The sequence below is a fragment of the Numenius arquata genome, chromosome 7 (genome assembly GCF_964106895.1).
Source record: "Numenius arquata chromosome 7, bNumArq3.hap1.1, whole genome shotgun sequence".
In the NCBI taxonomy this organism is placed as follows: Eukaryota; Metazoa; Chordata; class Aves; order Charadriiformes; family Scolopacidae; genus Numenius; species Numenius arquata.
In genome coordinates this window covers 19,028,931-19,049,250 of record NC_133582.1, presented here as the reverse complement: position 1 = coordinate 19,049,250, position 20,320 = coordinate 19,028,931, and positions in this window count along the sequence as shown.

Sequence of the window (20,320 nt, the reverse complement as noted above, 5' to 3'; positions counted from 1 at the left end):
TATTTCTGTGTAGCAAAAAAAAGCATCAGTGTATTTTTTTCTGCTCCTGGTGCTTCAAAATTTCTGTATGTTTCTCACATACAAACAAACCTCTCAATTTTCCAAGTGTGCAGAGTAAATTGAAGGGCAGGCTCTGAAGCTGCTAGTACACACACAGCTTCTGGTGGGGAGCGGATGAGTGGCTGTGCTTCCAGGCTCAGCCTTTTGCTCACTAAGTTCCATCCCTACTCAGAAACATGCTTGAGCATGGAAGTAAACCAGCAGAAAATTTGGCCCCCGTGGTGGTGAGTGTCACTGGTCAGTCAGCTGTAATATTATTTATTTTCTCTCTTTGAGTCTCTTTTCAGTGGTATGGCTGCAAAGGGGATGCTCTATGACAGCTGTGCTGGTACATGTAGTGGCACAAACATTTGCTCCCTTGAAAATTGGATTACGAATCAACATTTTTCCACAGAAAGCTTTAAGTAATCTTCAGAACATTTGGTGTGGAGATGAGCAGTGGAAAGATCAGGACCAAATGGAAATAATGATTGGAGAGGGGATGAGAGAGAAGGAAAGAAAAAGCAGAGGCAACTGTAATGGGTATTTATCGATATGGTACTCCCGTTTTTGACTGTCGACACCTTCTAGCTCTGTTCTTGCCCTCAAATGTGGAACTTGAGTTCACCTAAAACACATTTTTCTATCATGTCTTCCTGCCCACCAGATTAGGACCTGACAGAGAGATGAAGTGAATCTGCAGTGTGAGACAACAAAAGGGAAAAAAGGGAAAAGGAGCCTGTCAGATGGATGTGGGATGTTTGTGTACAGAGCCCTTTGATAGCTTTCAGCTTTTTATATCCTTAAGCAATGCAGACCTCTTCTGATGGTGGGACGCAGCCATGGGGTTGTGTGCGGCCATATGTTTGGTGAATGCCTGTGGAGAACGGGGTGAGAGAGAGAGGGCGGAGAACAGCTTACAGACTGACAGGCACGCTCCAGTGAGTGTGTTTGTGTTGTGGGGTCTAAAATCTGGAGAGCAATTGTCTCAGCTGAAGTGGAGATATTTGACTACGAAATAAGTGAAAATGAAACATATTTTATGTGATCTGATTACATTGCAGAATCGTAGTCATCTTCCACACTGTTTAAAAGGGGTTTTTTTGCTAAAAGGAAGGGGCAGATCTTGATTCCTCTGGAAAACCCTTTAAAAAAAAAGATTATACTTTCTCTGGGGTGACTAAGCAAGGTTGTATGTAAGCAGCTTTCAAGGTCACATGCTATTGTTATATCCTATTTTGTGTTATGGTGTTGGCCAGGCTTCTCAATCCATTAAACTGGGCACTGGCGAACAGAACGTGTCCCTGGTTCAGAGTGAACTGGGGTTTTAAAATCAATATAACATTTGGTACTATATCAGATACCTGGGATAAATCCAAGATACGCTATCAGAAAATAGTTGCATTTATTTACCAAATGTGTATTCTTAGTACTTTTTACGTTTAAGAAGACCAATGTTCCACAAAACATGCTGATTACCTTTAACCATATTTTTGTAGCTTGTAGTTTCTTAGTCTTGGTAGACTTGAACATATTTCTTTAGTCATTTCCCCTTTCTTTAAAAAAAAAAAAAAAAAAGTTCAGTTTTCTGGTTTTCTACCCTTTGTCATCTTCTTAGTTTATTACTGAGTGCTTAAAAACAAATTCTGATCTGAAAAGCTCCTTAGCTTATCCTTCAGGATTTTGGATGCAAGTTTGAAGCTGTCAGTTTTGAAAATAAGTAATTTTAACAAGTGTTTTCCTTATGTTCTTTTTTCCCAAACAATGAGCTTCCTCTTCTATTTATAGCTCCATACAGAATTATTTGTTCTAAAGGTGGTGCAGCAGTCTCTCTTAAACCTCCTTATTTTTCTGTACCCTATTTCTAATTATACCATCTGCTCCTATGTTAACCTGATGCCTGACACGGATTTATCTATTGTATATGGTTTTTATCTTTAGTTTTAATGAAATGGCCACTGATATTTTAGATATTCCTTTCATTTCTGTGAATGGAAAATGTATATTACTTTCCTTTTCTTCCCTCCTTATAACTGTTGTCATTTAAAAAAAAAATATATCAAAAGTTTATATCTTTTTTTAAGTAGGACAGATTTTTCTAAGCAATTTTTTTCTTCATATTTGTTCAATTGTATCTACTGGTCATCCATTCCTCAAACAATTCCTACTTAAAACTGATTTCCAAATGTGCTAGCAACCGCTAAAAGCTTTGGGAAGATTCAAGTTTCAGGTATGCCAATCTCTGCTCTAGTGTGCCCTCACCACATAAAACCACATTAGATCACAATATTCTCACCTTGCTGAATGAGTTTGCATTATATTTAATTTTTAAGTCAGTGATTAATACTTTGTCCATCAGAGAGAAGCCAAATACTGAATTAACCTGTAAGGGATAGTGTAGTAAGAAAAGTCTCTTGTTTATTCCTTTTACAAAAGCTATAAGAGCTTCATTACTAGCATCATAAAAAGTCCAGTAGAAGTTGGGGGGGATTATGGACAGATACAATAGGATTTATTCATCCCCAAACACACATGCAGCACTAGATCCATCTTTAATGTAATTACTTAAAACTTTAAATCAGAAAGCACCTTTCATTGACGATGTCTCTGTAGAAGGCTGAAACATTCTCTTCCAGCATGCCCTTATCCAGTTTTAATAGGAAAATTAATTAATCTCTTCATTTCAACATTCAAAGTGTGATCTGTGTTACCAGTATCCATTACTTTTCTTCTGTGAGTTTATCTGGTTCACAGAGGGATTTTTATGCCAAGTGCCATTTGAGCTTGCCTTTGGTGCATGAGCAAGACTCAGTAGAACTTAATCCAATATTGGGCAGGTGAGAAACAGGAGACGCTTACGGGTGGGCTGACTGAGGAGGGCCTGTTCATCCACTGACTGCATGGTCATGGTCCTGAACCACGTGGGCTGAAGTCAGAGTGAGTCTTTCCATTGACTTCATCCCAGAGCATGGACCCAGAGCTGTTGCTTGAGGATGCAACACTGGTTAGATGATTCTCGTTGAAATATGTTACCTTAATTTCTTAGCAAGAGTTTCACATTAATTTCCATTTGCTGCACAGATAGATTAAAGAAACGTGTTTTCCTCCTGAGATTAATGTATAATGACATCTATCCAAAGAATGCTTAAGTATTCACACTTCAGAGAAACTGACCTTTAAGCCACACTTAGTGAAAGTAAGCTAAAATCAGTATTGCATTCTTGTTACCAAGGACACTTAAAATCATCTTCTTAATTGTCCTTGACAATCTTATCATTAAAGATCTTGGCATTAATTAACTATATAATGTCCCTTGCTTGATAAAATCAGCCTTGCTGGCACAATAGGCATTGTATTCTCCAGGCATTCTTTGCAGGCACCGTATCTATAGCAGGTGTCGTTCATGTTACTAATGTTGCCCGGATGACACAAAAACATTTGGAGCACTTAATTGTCCGAGAAGTGAGCTGAATGAAGGCAGTGGTGACGCTGTAAAATATGTTCCAACTCAGTGTTTCTTAAGGGAGCTTTTATGCCAAGATTAGTATCAGTGTTTAATTGACAGCCTCTTCACTTGGTTAATTACTTGGGCTATTGTAGCAGAAAGAGAGAAATGGACAAAGGCATTTGTGATATGAATCCCTACCAATACAGAAACAGATATGAGAGTGCTGTGAAGACCGATAGGAAAAATACTGAGTCTTTTTCCTGCTGGAGTATGATCTTCTTTCAGCATTTTCAAAGGAAAACCTGAATCACCACAATAATGTTGGTGGTTCAAAGGTGGCCAGGTTCAACGCTTTTATATTTTTCAGATGACTGTTAGGAAAGACTGCAAGTTGAAGGCTGAAAGTTCAACCTGTGTGTTGTATATCAAAACACGGTCAGACAGAAATTGCATGTAATTCCATATCTGCACACACACAAAATATGTATAATTAACAATACAGACCCACTTTCATAAATTGGGATCATCTTTAAATAATGAGAGACTTGAAAGACCTTTTGTGCTTTCTTAAAGCACAATACCTAGCTAAACTGTACTTGGGCTATCTCAGACATCAGATTGTTTTTGTAAAATATGGTTACAGTGCTTATGGAACCACCACTTTCCTTTTAAAAAAAAAATGGGCAGGCTACATTTTGAATGTAGACTGTAAATCTCCCACACCTTAGTGCACTGACTTTGGTTATGCTTAAAATGTGAGCGTGCACAAGATATTTCAAATGCAAACATGGAAATACAGCAGTCCTGTTAAGAATGCTTTCCAGAAGGTATAGTCACAGTCATCTTGGTGTCTCACCCCCATCCTCTTGGGTATTCATGCAATACCCATCTCCATCTGTGCCACCAGCAGACACCAGCTAAAACCACACGGCTGCTGAAGGGAAGCAGTTCTAGGGTGGTCCTGCATGGGGCTGAGGCCTCCAGTCTTTGGAAGAGCAAATTTCTCCTTCTGTCCTGTGATTCTAGAATGTATGAATTCTTGTTTTCATAAGTTTGAGAAATGCTCCATTCACTCTCTCAACAGTTAGGATTTTACCCTGGCTGCTCGTTTTGGAAGTCATCATATGTGTCATAAAAGTATATCAGACAGATGGGATTTGGTGGATGGGCTAAAACTAAAGACTGGGTCTATAAGGATGTGCATTTAAACAATTACACCTGACCTATAGGAGTAAGCACAGCTGATCTAACTCATGCATCAAGTTCATTAAGGTGGTTTGTGATATTGTAGTGTATAAATAAATAACTTCTACTTTTCCTCTTACTACTTTATTAGTCTCATATAGGTTCAAAAACTCAAAAATAAACAAAGTATTTTGAAATGACATGCACCCATGAAAGAAATAAACTTTGAAAGAATGAGTCTGGGAAAAGAATAAGCTGGTTTCTGGGACTGTTGTTCAGGCAAGCAAGGCATGATGAGTCAGCCCAAGCCTTGGCTACTTGTTTTCTCTGTAGGCACAACCACTGGTAGAGCTGAGTGGTCCTTTCTGTCCAAAAGCTTGACTTGGTAGCTAACTGCAGCTGGGTCTTGATTGCCTCGATTCCCACTGACACAGGGAAATCCTGTATGAAAATACCTTATTGCTCTGTGAGTCAAATTATCCCAGACCTTCTGCTTGTTCTCACTGTTGAGGTAAATGAAATGAAGCTCTAGAAAGAAAACAACTCATGGCTCACAAAGAAAAGGTGACAGAAGTATGGCACACTTGGCTGCTGCCTTCGTCAGAAAATCTTTCCTTTACTTAGTCCTTCTACAAGCAGTAAGCCTCCCCATCTCCTTTTCTTTAGTTCCCCATTCTCCATCCTGCAGAACTTCTGCTGTTATTTTCTCTGGCAGCTTACTAGAGCCTTGGAGTAACTGAAAAAATTAATACAGAGGAAAAACTAGACTGGAAAAAATAAACTTTATGGAAAAGTGCATCTGTTAGTCTCTGGAATAATCTTCACAGGCAGAGTCTGAAAATGGTGTATTTCAAACAGAACCAGGCACTGGTCAAGAGCAGCCCAGAGATGGTTGGAAAAACATAGATAATTTTAGGAGATCTTTTTTGTTTTATCTAGACCCCTGTTTACAGGCCGGTGTCACCTGAGGCAGTTGCAATGACAGTCACCATTGCGTTGCTAACACTGGGATCTCAGAGTTAGTTTCCCATAAGACTGGTTAGTTGGAACATGTATTTTTGGCTTGCTAGCTGTAATTTTAAACAAAGAAACACATATATGTGTTTAGCAGGTTTGTTCTGAAATCATAAAACCTAGACTTTTTTAAAAAATGAAACGTACAACTTGCTGAATATAATCGAGTCTCCCAAAAAGTACTGGAACTACCTTCTTGGTATTCTGCATTACTAAAACTGTCCTTCCATAAAGTGCTGAAGACATAAATTAAAATTATTGATCATTACCAGGTAAAACATACACAATATCCTTATTTTAGTTTCAGATTATGCGTGTCATAGCATCTTCAAACAGTTTGATGCAAGACAGCTCTTTGGGCAGTCACTGCTGCAAGATGAGACGGATAAAATAATAAATTTGAAAAATCATTTTGAATTCAAAATGGAAACAATTATTTATCATTTGTGCATTGAAAGCCACAGCAGGTACCCACAAGACGCTATGTGCTGCTTACGTATGAAGAGCACTGTTAGTGTAAGCAGCGGAGTGTGGCAACAAGCCTGGGGGACTGATGGGGGGAGCGGGAAGGGGAAGATGGATAACAGTGATGCTCTCATTCAATTTACTTCTGACAGCTATTCTTTGCTAATTGAGTGGTGTGACTATCTCTCTACCTAAGAGATGTCCTGATGTCCCGTGCACATACTCAGTCCATAGTCAGTGTAGATGTATGACAGCAACAGCCTGCCTACGGTACAAATAAATGGTCTGTTATGCAGGTGGCTTGAGAGCCACAGTGTGGGGACTGGGGAGCTAATCAACAGGGAGACTTTTCAAAAGTACAAAGGACTTTCAGGTGCCCCTGATGCTTTTAAAAGTCTTCCACAAACCCGGTGCCTTGGAGTGAAGGCATGTCTGCCAGGGTCTGTGCAGTTGCCTCCTCCTTTGCCTTTGCAATGAGCTAAGCGGTTGCAGGCCAGAAGAAGTTGGGATACCGTGTAACTATGTCAACGTGCCGTTGAGCATGGTCTAATAAGCGCTGCTGAGAGGCAGCATCTGTTGCCTCCGTCTCAGTTTAGCGCTAACAGGGGTATATCTGCTGACTTGTATCTGGCTGGCTTGGTACCTGAGATGAATGACTGTCAACGTCTGATCGTTTGCGTCTTGAAGGATGATTTTATGCAGCGCAAATCAACATTATTAATTTTTTCTAAAGCATTAGGTTGCCTCTCCCATGTTTAAGAAAATAAAAAAAAAATAATTTAGAAAAGTCTTAGTGCGAGGAAAATGTTTTCATTCAATCTGATGAGCCACAGAACTCATAGACATCCCCAGTTACCACGTGATGCTCTCTATAAAGATGGGAAGTGCTCAGGTGTCAAACCCAGCAGCTTCAAACAGGACCAACATAAAGTAGCAGAGACCATTAACTACCTTCTGAAGGCTGAACATTTAAAAAGGATAGCTGTAAGTGAATATCACCTACTCCAAGAAAAGCTGAAAGCTTGAGCATCTGCCAAGGATGAGCCAAGCCAAGGGACATGACTTGGCTCTCCCTGCCAGAGTCTTGACAGGGGCCAAGGGAACTTGCTGTACGCATATGGCAAAGCATATAAATTAAATGTTTTTTGACGATGGCCACCAGAAGGCAGTGTCAGCGTCCTGTCACTTGGCTCTGCTCTAGCCCTGCCACAGTAAGCAGCTCAGGGTGAAGGGCACAATTAGCTGGATTACGTCTGAGTCCACTCGCACGTACTGCAGGTCATGAGTCCCCTTTGGTACGGCAAGGGATCAGAACAGAAAAAGCCTCCATTTCTCAATCCAGGCTTTTATTTTGCCAACTACTGGCAACTAACCATGGAAGAAAACACCGTGGCTTTTTTCACTTGTTGCTTTGTTTTCAAAGGAGCAGTTTCCAGTGCAATTGAGAGTGTGTGAGGACACGAAAAATGAGGTATCAGCATTGGCCTTTGTGAATAACTAGTCACCAGCAGCACTGTTCAACATTTCACACCACAAATCTGTTTGAATCGGAGACAAACCTAAATCCCATGGAACAGGAGGCATGATCTTCCCAGGATTAGTGAGCACACTCTGCTAACGTACATCCAAACTTTTGGAATCTGTAGCTTTAATAATATTTATACAAAAAGCAATCTAAATGACACCGCTAATTTGAAACTAATGGCAGCTGAATGTACCATAATTTATCTCTAAGTTATAGCTGAGCATAAGATTTACGGTGCCAAAAATGCAGAGAGATTTCCCAGATACTTACCACCAATGAGATAAATGCCTGTAATGCCTGATGGCGGAGCTGGCGTGCACCGCTCCAGTGCCCACGGCTCCGCTCAGGTTGGGAGGCATGTGCCGGAGGCAAGTGGGTTTTTGATCCATTAGCCACCATAGAGATCAGAATATATTTTCACTGCTGAATCCCATGGTACTTCTTCACATTTTCTAGCTCATATCGCTCAATAAATAGATCAGGTGAAGGACGAATATGTGAAATAAAGCAATGCTATTTACCTTATGGTGTAAAAGACAAATGAGTGGAAAGGGGAAACATTGCACAAATATTTTAATACAAGTGCTAATAGGCAATGTTGATAACAACGTATAATACAAAAGTAAGGAGTACTATAGCACAGATGCATTAAGAACAGAGACCTGTTATACATGCAAAGAGTGAGACTGGCAGTAAAAGACAGTCTTTGCAACTGTGAACTTCCAGGCTAACTGGAAGGGGAGGATCCCTATTCATATTTACACATGGGAAGCTGACTCATGCAGAGGTTGAGAGAGGGGCATCCTCCAAGGGAGACTCAGCCTGCCGAAGGCTGGGCTCACCCTTGGAGACGTGCCCGTCCCTTTCCTGAGACCAAGGAAGCACAGAGGAGACAAAGTCCCAACTGAGGACTGCAGTTTGGTACAGATGACCCCAAGGGACTTCAGACAGTCTCCCTAGGAAGCCTCTGGCAGAACAAGGAGTAGGTGCCATGCACCCAAAACTCATGTACCATAACAAAAGGTATTCTTCCTCTTTTCCTGAATAGTGCCTGAAAAATGTCTGTGATTAAACAAAACAGTGTCATACAGTTGTTGTATTACCACAGTTCAATGGTCAGACAATTAAGGAGAAAAAAAAGAAAAAAGAAATGTCAGTCAATAGTCAAACTAAAAAGTTTGGTTTAACTCTGTTAAAGAAGAAGTGAACAAACCCTGGAGTGACCTCAGTTGAAGGAATTAAGAAATTTGCAATGTTTTTGGAGGGGAATCAATTCAGTTCATTTTTAGTGTGTGAGGCCTCACATAGTGCACTTGGACCTGGATCTGGGAGTGAGTGTTAATCCCATCCTTCATTTGAAGATATTTGAATCAGACATTGTACTGTTGGCCCAAAGATCTGAGCATGATTTTTACCAAAGAAGTAAGGTATGACAAGTAAGTCAAGTTTGAGAATAAATGACAGCAATTATTAGCGTTCAGAAAGCACCATTGGTTCATTTTATCAGCTTTCTTGTTCAAGTCTGGTACCTTCTTTTCACCCATTTACCTTCTTCACTGAACCTAATAACTTTATAGATAGCCCTAAACTCTCAGAAATAACGTTCAGGAGACTGTGTTGTTTTAGAAAAGGAACTTGGAAGATCTTAAAATAAAATAAAAAGGAGAGATTTGATCATCCTAGACCACATTAGTGTTTGGTCTGGAGGCTGAAGGTACTGACTCAATCTTTTCACATGAAATGCAGATCTCTAAGTCAAGAGATATATCTCACCCTGAGCGGGGTGTCAGATGACTCGCCCTCTGGAGGAAGGAGAGCAAGATGCCTACAGAGGGTAAATAATTAGGGTTTCTTGACCATGAATGAGATGAATCCTGTGCTGGGGAACTGTAATTTGCAGTATACTATGAAAAAGGCCATGCATTGAAGGCTATGTACAAAAGCGAGTATTTTAATCATCACTTCATCAGCTGAAACGCCTGTTGGGGTGGGTGTAGCAGCACATGGTGATGTACTTCAAGGCTGTGTGGCAATGCCTATGTACAATGAAGCAGAGTTAACGTTGTTCAGGCAATTTTCATTTTTAGTTGATAACATGAAGTCATTGGCTTACATTGGATTTCCCCCAGTACAACTCAGACTGTAGAAGAACTTAAATTATTTTCTAATGAGCTCCATCTTCGCTGGTGACCTGTGAAACAGTTTGCAGTGTGCAAACTGGTGTTATTAACACACTCAGCAAAGCTGCTGTTTTCACAGACTGCTCTTGAAAGCACTGTAACAGAAAAGGTCGCTTCGGAGGAACGCTTCCTCAAACAATTCACTTACTTACAAAATACTTTTTCTTCTAGGTTTTGCACACTGGATGACATAGCTCAAAAAATCTCACTGTTTCCCCCTCCTCCCCCATTCAGTTCTGGGAAGAAGGATCTCCCTAAATTGCTAGTGAGGCGTGTCCCCAAATGTCCTATTTCCTTAACAGGTGAAAATGTTCTTCTGGAGGTGACAACTAGCCCCAGCTGTTGAAACATTTTGAAGGCCGGTTGTACTGATGAAGGCTTACTTCATGTGATGAAACTCCAATCAGTAGTCCAAATATAGGATTACTTTTAGCCCCTTTGTTTTGAGAACTGCTTCACTTACTACCACATAGGCTTAAGCATGCTGAGGGATTTTCCCTCAGGCATCAGCTTGGTAGATCATTTGCAGGATTGATAGTTTTGTACGCTCAAAGCAGCGATGGACCTGAAGGGGTCACTGGTAGAATAGCTGCATGCTATATGTAGGCAAACATAAAGGCATCATATGGAAAAATCTGTCTGTAATTAAGGCTTCATTGCCAGAGAAAAAGAAAAGGAGAAACTGAAATCTGATGTTTTCCTCTCCCAAGTTCCTTGGGTGAGTCTCTGACTTCTCTGTCTTCTCTGACTTACAGCGAGGAAGTTATTTTCTGGTTCTGGAGGAATGAGAAAGTCCCTCATATAAGTAGAATTCTTAGGAACACTTACAAATACCATATATGCCTATTCATCTTGTTGATTTTCTGGTATCTGCTGTGACAGTATGCTATTTACCACATTTGTAATAAAACAGTATTGGAAGATAGTGTGTGTGGAAAATTGGTACAGAGGTGTATTGCAAGCCACACAAAGCAGGCACTATTTTTTTCATGTATCACCCCAGTTCTTAGTGGGACCTTAAGGCTCTATGGTTAAATGAAATAGTGTTATAAGAGCACATTAAGTTCTCTTCTGCCTCTTTGGGGATCTTGTCTACTGAATTTTCAGCTCTGGAAGATGTTGCTTGTCACTACCCAGAACTAAGCGTTTTGCAACGGGCAATGCATTTTTAATAAGTTACAATTACACAGCACCCAAGTTTTGGCACACAGAAACATTTGTTTAGGTACAACAGCACTCTGTTAATGTATTCTGTGTGAAAGAAGAAAGCATAAACATCACATGTGATGTGACTATCCATATGCGTATGCATATGCATATGCATATACATATAGGTTGTATGAGTTTTTTCATCTGTAAATTAATAGGGAACTAATTATAAATACTCTAATAGAAAATATTGTATATTAAGGTTGCCATAGTGCCTTTAATTCACCCTGCTATGCCATGGGAGAACTTTAACCTGCAGTTTATTAGCTGCTGTACAATGATTGCACACCTAATTCTTAATTTTGGTTCATGCAGGGATGTATAATGGACTTCCTTATGATTCCTTTCAGGAAAGTTGTTAAGGAGGTAAGAATGCTATAAACATTTTTTCGAAGAGGGATTAGGGTTATATGTTAATTTCCTGTTATCATTCCTTTCTCAATAATAAGTTTCTTTTTGTTTTGGGATGAGGAGTGATACAAAGGGCTGGGGAAAGAACATATATTACTACAGATTTTGCATTAGGATAAGTTTAGCTGTGTTGTCAATTAGGAGCACTGCTAGGTGAAAGCATGTATTGAATTTACCTTCAAAGACAGTAAAAGTAACATGCATCTCATGGCACCTGTGGCTGTAGCATAGATAATCAAAGCACAAGCATTTGCATGTAGAAATCCAAAGTCCTTAATTCTGTTATCTCCAATTGTGGGTTTTTTTTCTCTCTGCCTCCTATAAGAAAGCCTCCAGTGCTGTGTTTGCAGTTTACATTGCTCTGCCATTCTTCAACTCCACATTTTCTTCTAGGCAAAACCAAGGACTATAATGAATAAGGTTTATATGTACACAGCTTTCAAATGTGTAAACAAATTTCTTGAAAGTTCATGGAAATGTCCCCCAATTTTCTTCTGCTATTTTTCTGTTCTACTATTTTGTCTGTTACTGTGCAATTGGAGGATTTAGCAGGTGGCAAGAGGAGAAAAGATTTTAATGGAAAAGACTTTGCCGAGTGCCAGTGACAAAAAGTGGGCGATGCACATATCTTGAAGATTTGGGTTAGGAGATAGGCACCACTGGAACAATGTAATTCGAGTGATGAAAAATCATTCAGGATGATTGTTTAAGGTGTTCAAGGACTTACACTGCAATTTGTTTTATACATGTATTTCTATTTTAACAAAGAAAACTTTCACGTGGTATTAGGCGAAAAGAGCATGAAATTAATGTTTTACCACAAATGAGAGACATCAAAACATGCTTTAGAAGCACATTCCTAAATTGAATTTGGCCTTGAGTCTGTGCAGGCACAAGAATCACAAGCAAAAAGAACACAAAGCTTGAGCTAGGCTTAGTGAGATACTTTTGAGCTTTATAATACATCCCCTAATAAAAAATTTATGCTTGAAAATCTCTCTTCACTATCATACAGTCCCTGTGAGATAAGGATGTGTTAGGTCTTCCATTAAGCCTTCACTATTACCTCTGTGGTTGTTTTAACAAAAAAAACCCTCATTAAGAAAAGAAAGTTCAAGACTGGAACTCATCATAAAAAGCTTAATTGTTAGGCATGAACGGGCATGCCCAGAGAGCAGCTGGCAGTCACTCATCTCCCTGGATGGTCTTGAGGGCAAAATGGGAATCTGGGACCCCCATCCTGCTGGAGCGGGCAGGAGGACATGAAGACGGTGAGGGAGGCACCGCTGCTGCATGGGGATTCTCTGCGCCATGTGGGATGTTTGTTAGAGGGTGAGTGGAGTGTCCTTCGGCAGGGAGAGATGGAGCGAGCAGGGCAGCTGGGAGGTGGTAGGGCTCCGAGTGGGGGGAGATGAAAGGAGGAGAAACTGAAAACAAGTATGCACGCCTCCGGGTCTCCAAAGGCTAAAGCTGTTAAACTTTGGAACCACACTAGCTCCAGGAAATAGCTGAAGTTCACATCCTATCCCCACAGTCTGCATTTAGCTGCACATTTACTCTTAAGTTTATTTTTAATTTTATGGCCGGTCCACATGCCACCGGTTGGCCTATGCTTCTGGCCCTGCCATATTTACTTGGGAGATTCAAGTAAGTCTCTCCTTTTTTTTTTTTTTTTTTTTTTTCAGTATAACGCTATACCAAACAGAAATTAACTTCCACATTCCCCAGCTTTCCTTAACTGTTATATTTTTTAGACTTTCATAGTAACTTTTACTTTAGGAATATACAAGAAGACAGTGTAAGTAAAGTGGTTAAAAATTAATTAAGGTTATTAAATGATAATCTGTTGCATCATTAACAAAATGAAGTGCTTTAAATCATTATGAATCCAGGAGCTGAGGAATTAAAACACTTAACCAAGTAGTCAAGTCCCAGCCCTTTCTAAAACTGAAAACCTCAGATCCTGCCCACCCTACACACAGCAGGGAATCGGCCAGAGGAGACCATCAATGGGGCTTTGTCATCTCCCCGCGGGGGTCAGAGGGAGGAGATAGCAGGAGATGTCCAAGATATCCAACCTCTTAGCATTGCAAAGCAGAAGAAGGATTGCCCCATCCTTGGAAGTGTTTAAGGCCAGGCTGGATGGGGCTTTGAGCAACCTGGTCTAGTGGGAGGTGTCCCTGCCCGTGGCAAGGGGGTTGGAACTCGATGATCTTTAAGGTCCTTCCAACTCCAACCATTCTATGATTCTATGAAGAGCAAAGGGAAGCCCATCAGTGGATGTTCCCTTAGGCTTTCCTGATCTGCTATGGGACTAGAGGAGAAAATCCAGCATCCAAGGAAACATCTGTAGCAGATGGATTTTCCTCACAAACACTGGAGGAATCTGCAAACCCACAGTAGCTGTAATGATGGCAGTTTTGACAATAATATTCATCTTGGCTGAGGTCAGGAACACACTTCTCTGAATGTGGAACATTCACAGGGAGTTAGTCATATAAACCCAGACGGCGAAGCCAGCCACAGCATGGAAGATTTTACTATAGATCAGGGTTGGAGCTATGGTGAACTCACAGCTCAGTGAAAAGAAAATGCCTTTAGAACATCTCAGGTTAGTATTCTCATAATGCTCAAAGACTTTTCACATTTAATAGAGGATTTTTTAAAAAAACAAACCCCCAAACTATGCCTAGTTTACCGTAGCATTTTTAAATGGCTAAGTCACATTTCCATTGAGGAGAAAATTCTATGATAGTTGGATGTGGTTTCAGGAGCAACTTTTAAAGAAATATCCTAGTCCAGCTCCTTCAAGGATCCTGCGTTATGTGTATAGGAAACTCTCACGCATTCACCTCCGTCGTTAGCGCTAACACCTCTCACCAAACCCCTGCAAACACTGCCCTGCTTGTGTGAAATCAACGGCGCCGATTTCTGCTGGATTTTGTTAAGTGCCTAAATACGTGGTAGAAATCTGGCAGATAGTGGGAAAAAATGAAGGTTTAACTGGCACCACAAGAGTGTTAAAAGGGGGATTAGTATTAGCATGTGCTTTGAATTCAGAGTAATAGAAGTAAAACCAGACGCGTTTTGTTTGGCATCTATTACATGTCCCAGTGAAACTGGCATACCACCATTTGATCAGGCACGAAGCCATCCCAACAGATGGTCCCCAGCAGCAGCAGCCAAGAGACCATGTATGAACATCAAATGTGTTTGCGAAGGGCAGGACTCCAGGCTGCCAATGTCGAAATTGTTTTCCATTCCCAGCTTCCGTGCCGATGGCTAGCGAGGCTACTCAGCCGCTCCCCGAGCCTGCGGACCAACCCAGCACCATGCAAAGGGTCTGCTCTGCATCCAGTGCCATGGAGAGAGGGCATGGTCACAAGTGTTGTCAGGCCTTTGTGCCCACCTCCCTTTGGCCTTTTGGAGGAAGACTTCATCAAGTCAGCTTAAAAACGTTCCTGGATACATAGTTTGGGTTTAAATAAAAAAAAATGGAAAAAAGCATGGGCTTCTGCTCCATGATTTTCTCAGGATCTGTGTAGGCATAAGGGCACCAAAAGCGCTTACAGAATGTGTGTGTCTGGGAGGCAACAAGATACTTCTTTAAAAACCAAAGGTGCCAGCCACTACGTGTTGCAAGCAGATACATTTTTGCAATTGCCAGTTAGCTGGCTGCTGAGCAAATCCATTGCTCGTGTTCCTGTGTTGTAGCCTACATGGGTTGAGAGTTTGGTTTGCAGATACAGGTGTTTAGTTAATCCAGCATGGATCTGAATGAGCCCCATCTCTTCCATCTCCCAGTTGTCACATCTCTATGTGCAGCCGCAAAAGCCATTCAGACTCTGTTGAGCCCTTTGCAGCCACTGAGTACCACCCTCCTGAGGTACCTGTGCAGGCATGTGCTTCAGCTTCTGGGAGGACTGGAGCACTGAGATTACAGCCACAATCTCTGCTTCTCCTTCCCCTTTTGTCATCCTGCTCCAAAACAGGAGGTGTTTATGCTGCCAGGCCAAACACTCCCTCCCTATCCGATGGTAGAAGAAAGAAGGAGTCAAGCAAGCCTAAAGTCTTGGAAGAATGACTGAATGACTGCAACACCAGTTCAGCGTGCTCCTCGCTGTGCTCCCCGCTGTGCCCACCAGTGTCTGGCCTGGGCAGCCCCACAGGCATGGAGCTGGAGTGGTGGCAGGAGCTGCCACCACTGGTAGATGGTCTTATCTCTTGCTGGTGCACTGTGCAAAGAGATGAGACCACCAGGCTCTAAGGCATGATCCCCAGACTGTTTGGCACACAGGGGTCACTGGCTGTGGAGAGGATTTTTCACCTCTTCTTCACACATTTTTCCACTCTACAGGAGCCTTTTTACCCTTTTAAATTACAAAAATACTCTAAAGTTCCTTTGGAGTTCAAGGGGCTGAGGATCAGCCTCTCTTTGCTAGGTTTGAGGCTTAATTGCCGTCCACTGTGTATCATGGTGTTGTCCATCAAGGAGCTTCCTAGAGCTTAACAAGCCAGACACGAAAGCTTCACAAGCATGCAAATATAGATATATGTATTCCAAATAACTTCTCTCATTGCTGAAGTGCAGCCACCCCGCCATGAATTGTGGCAATTTTTCAACAATGTGCAGCTGCACTGCAAAAACGTGCAGGATATGAAGGGAAGGATACCCCATTTCAAGGAAACCCAGGAGGAATCTGAGGTTGGCTCCATAGAATTAATCCCACGTGAATTTGTCTCCTGACCAGGTTAAATATTTGGCAAGTGGAAAGGAAATGAAAACATGTTTCATTAATATCGAGGATTTAATTTGCTTATGTTTGAACCTTTTTGTGTGTATGAACCTTGAAATTAGCTTGTGATTCAACATCAACTGCTTTTGTGCAGTTGTCCTGCCAAGTGAAACTTGTTTGAACTCCATTGATGTTCCAATACCAACAATTGATACAATCTGGCTAAACCCTAAATTTCCATTTGTTACGCTCTTTGAATGTTTCCAACGCTAAATAAAGTGTCAAAAAATGAGATGGATCTATGAATATGTTGGAGAGCAAAAAAAGGGGTCACATGCACTGATTTGTATATTCAGTGAATACTTAAAGGTCTTGAATACCAAAAAGTCTTGAATCTGGCTAGGATGCCAGAGTTGGTGCCAAACTAACTCCAAAGAGCTTTTCCAATACCATCTCCCCTCACTGAGCTCTCAGGTGGACCAGCTCTAGAAAATGCTGACAGCGTCAACAGGACGGTGCTTCCAGCAAAGTCTTTCAGCACCACCTAATGAATTGCAAGGCTTTTTCCTGGCAACACCTTCAGGTCTGTGGGAATTCCTCAATCACAGACTGAGCAAGTCTGGAGTCTGGGGCAAGAGAGAAGCAAAATACATGGCTTGAAAATAATACCTCTGTCTGCAGCTTCTGATTCAAATCTCATCAAGGAATAAGTCAGAAACAGCCTGCCTATGGTGATTTTAGTTTTGCTCAGGTTTGTTTGACTCAGCAACAGGCTTCCTACAGGTGCTTTATGTTCTCTACAGGTTTGTTATTTTTTTTTTCTTTTGGAATGAAACAAGCAAAGATTATAGCAAAACTGCATCAGCCCTGCATGCATCAGGGAGCAGAGTCTTTGCGGGTCTGAGATAAAGCCCTGCTTATCAGGCTGGCAGATTTTTAAATCCTGTTTTTCACCCATTTAAAAGAAATACTGAAAAATGGGGAAGAGAAGCGTCACAATTTTATCATTCAGTTATGAAGCTTTATGGTTCTGTAGGTGATATGGGCATGCTTCCATGTAAACTGGTGGCAGCACTAGAGCAATGAAGTCTATAGAGGTATTTCTGGCCCTTCTTTATTTTTTCTTTTGTAGTATGTTGCAACATTTTGGAGAAGGGTGTGCTGCCAGCATCATGCTTAAGGACTCCTGTAATGCACACATGCAATTTCAGATGTGATCTTTAACTGGGTTCTTTGCAATTCGGCTCAAATACTTACTGGACATGTGCATGTTTTTCCTGTTTAAATTTTTCTTGCAGTGCTTTGCTTCCCTGAGCCTCCTGGGATTTTGCTAACAGGGAATATGTATGTTGGGGGGAGGTTTCCGAGCTTTCCAGGGCTGTGCTGCCATCTCCTGATCAAACCCGAGGCTTCCCCTGCTGAAAGCCGGCAGGGAAATAGTCTAGCAACCTTTTTCCTTCTCTTTCCAGAAAGACAGTAAATGGCCTTTGACCTCGAGCTGTGCCAGTACCTGCCCTGTGAGGAACCGTGTCCCTTTCCTCCTGCCTGTTCCGTTTGGCGTGAACATTTTTGCAGAGGATGCCCGTGAGCAGCAGGCACTGAGGCTGGTCTCGGAGGAGGACCAGAGCTGCCGGGAGATGTTTCTGCTCAGGGGTCTCCCTCCCATTTGCCCCAGCAGGCACAGGAGAGGCTGAGCAAAGGCTTTGCCCATTCTGGGAAGATGAGGAACATTTTCTGAATTAAAGTTTTTGGGAAATCCAACCTAGATTTTTTAGAAAGGGGTTTTTTTTGATGTGTCCAAACCCACCTTTTTTGATTCATTCACTACTTGACCACCTCCAAGGTACAACCTGAGGCTTGTGGGTCTTTGCCTGATCTCCTTTCCTCTCCCCACCTCGATGCTGGGACTTTCATCTTCCTCTTTTCCCTCCTCTCTTCTTCCCACACAGACGATGCTGTACCAGCTGCCCCCTGCCACTCGAGCTCCTCCTTTCCCTCGCATGGAACGATGGCGTGGCTGTGGCACATGTCCCTTTTTCCTGTGGCACCAAGGACGCTTTTCGGGTCGTCCCCCCGGCCCCACAATAACACTGGGCCATGGTGTTATGGCAAGCGGGGCACAGTTTTGATCACTGATTTAGAAGAAAACGCTGCCGGCCGTGAGCCCGCCCTCTGCCCCTCCGCCGGCTCCTCCGCGGCACCGACTATGTGGCCGCGCCCCGCACCGCGCCCCGCACCGCGCTCAGCACCGGCGGCCGCCAGCGACCCGTTGGGCCGCGCTGCACCCGCCAGGGGGCGCCCCAGGACAGAGGCGGCATCGCCTCCCCGGCGGCCTGCCGTAGCCGAGCTTATCTACCGTTATTTTATTTTATTTTATTTTATTTTATTTTATTTTATTTTATTTTATTTTATTTTAGTTTAGTTTAGTTTAGTTTATTTTAGTTTAGTTTAGTTTAGTTTAGTTTGTTTTGCCTGAAGGCGAAAAACCCCTCCCTCCATTTGGTAAGTCTAAGAGCACATTTTGCAGGAGCGACTTAAGGGATGCGCTTGCTCACGCGAAACGAACGATTAAAATGTTAACTGACCTGCTGTACACTTATAATGGCAAAGTATTTCCCTCTCAGGTACTCAGTGACTCTCTCGCATCCAAAACCAGCGTGGCATTTATTCTTTAGCCCTTACCCTCCTTATTTATCCAGGTTTATTTATCTCAATAAGTGAGCCATTATTGGAAAATCTTTTTAGCAATAGGGACGAATTTGCTACTCTGTTCCTTCTAATCCAGGAGTAAAGATTTAATGGTAGCATATCAGCTCTCTTACAGTATGTTTTCTGTCACTAAAGTAATGGCAAGTGGAATAAGAGACAGGTGGTGGTATCTATAAACTCTGCTAATGGCCCCATCAACATATGTTTAATGTATTCTAAACTATACTTCACATCCTACTGTTGCTAGTACATTTCCTCTAGCACCTCTTCTCAACAAAGAAATTTGGAGAGGAAAGGAAACATTAATAAACCCAAAGTGTTTAATTTAAACGCAGATATAAAGTTTAACACTACTCGTAAGGAGGCTTATTTGACAAGAGAGCAGCTTATTATAGACCTCAATAATTTTGTTGCCAGCATTAGTGAAAGGCTTTGACAAAGCAAAGGCTTTTTAGATACAGTTACGGCCTTTCTGCTGCATTTGGTGTTTGATCATGTCATGCAACCCCATCACCTTCTAATGGATTACAAAAGTCGACCAGTCATGAGACAACTCTAGGTAAATGTTTGTTGGGAGAAAAAAAGGTCAGGTCTACAACAACAGGTTTGCCACAGCTTAGCTTTTAAAACATATCTTCCTCTATTAAGAGTGTATTTTGTGTTCTAACACACAGGTATATTTTGGGCTGAATTCAGATCCTCTGCTTTTTGGTGAGGTCTTGGGCAAGCCTGTGCTGCCCTTTTGCCTCCAGACCTTTCAGAGGGTGAGCTTTGGGTGGTGGGAACTTGCCGCCTTCCTCCTCCTCCTCCTCCCTGCACCCAAGGAGCCGCAGGCAGGGCCGTAATCCCCGGCAGCATCACCGAGTGCTTTGAGAGCACCGATAACAGTGATGACAGCACTGATAGTCCTTGTGCCAGCAATTTGTACCCAAAGCCTTGCCGACGAATGTGAAGTGAAACCAGCCGTCTTCAGAGTGCTCCTACAAAGATGTATTGCTGCAGGAATAGTCTCATGTGTGAAGGCAATGCTCCCGTCATTAGGACCAAATTCTTCCAGATCTACTGATGAATCCCTACTGAATTTGGCGAGGCAGAGAAAGGCAGGATTTGGATGCCATGGTTTCTAACCAGCCCACAGCAGTTATCCTGAACATATATCATGTGAAAGAGCTACTGTTGGGCAGCCTGACTTAATAGCATTATTATACTTGGCCAGCAGGAGCACTTTCTTCCAAAGATCTGTGTTTCTTGAAAAACATTATAATTGCTATGTTATCATGCTTTTCCTGATGATGTGCTTTTCTAGCAATGATGATAGCCTGAAATCACTTGAATCACCCTACTTCCTTGTACCCTGCTCAGGATACAAGGCCCATTCCAAAGAGCAGGCACTTGATTC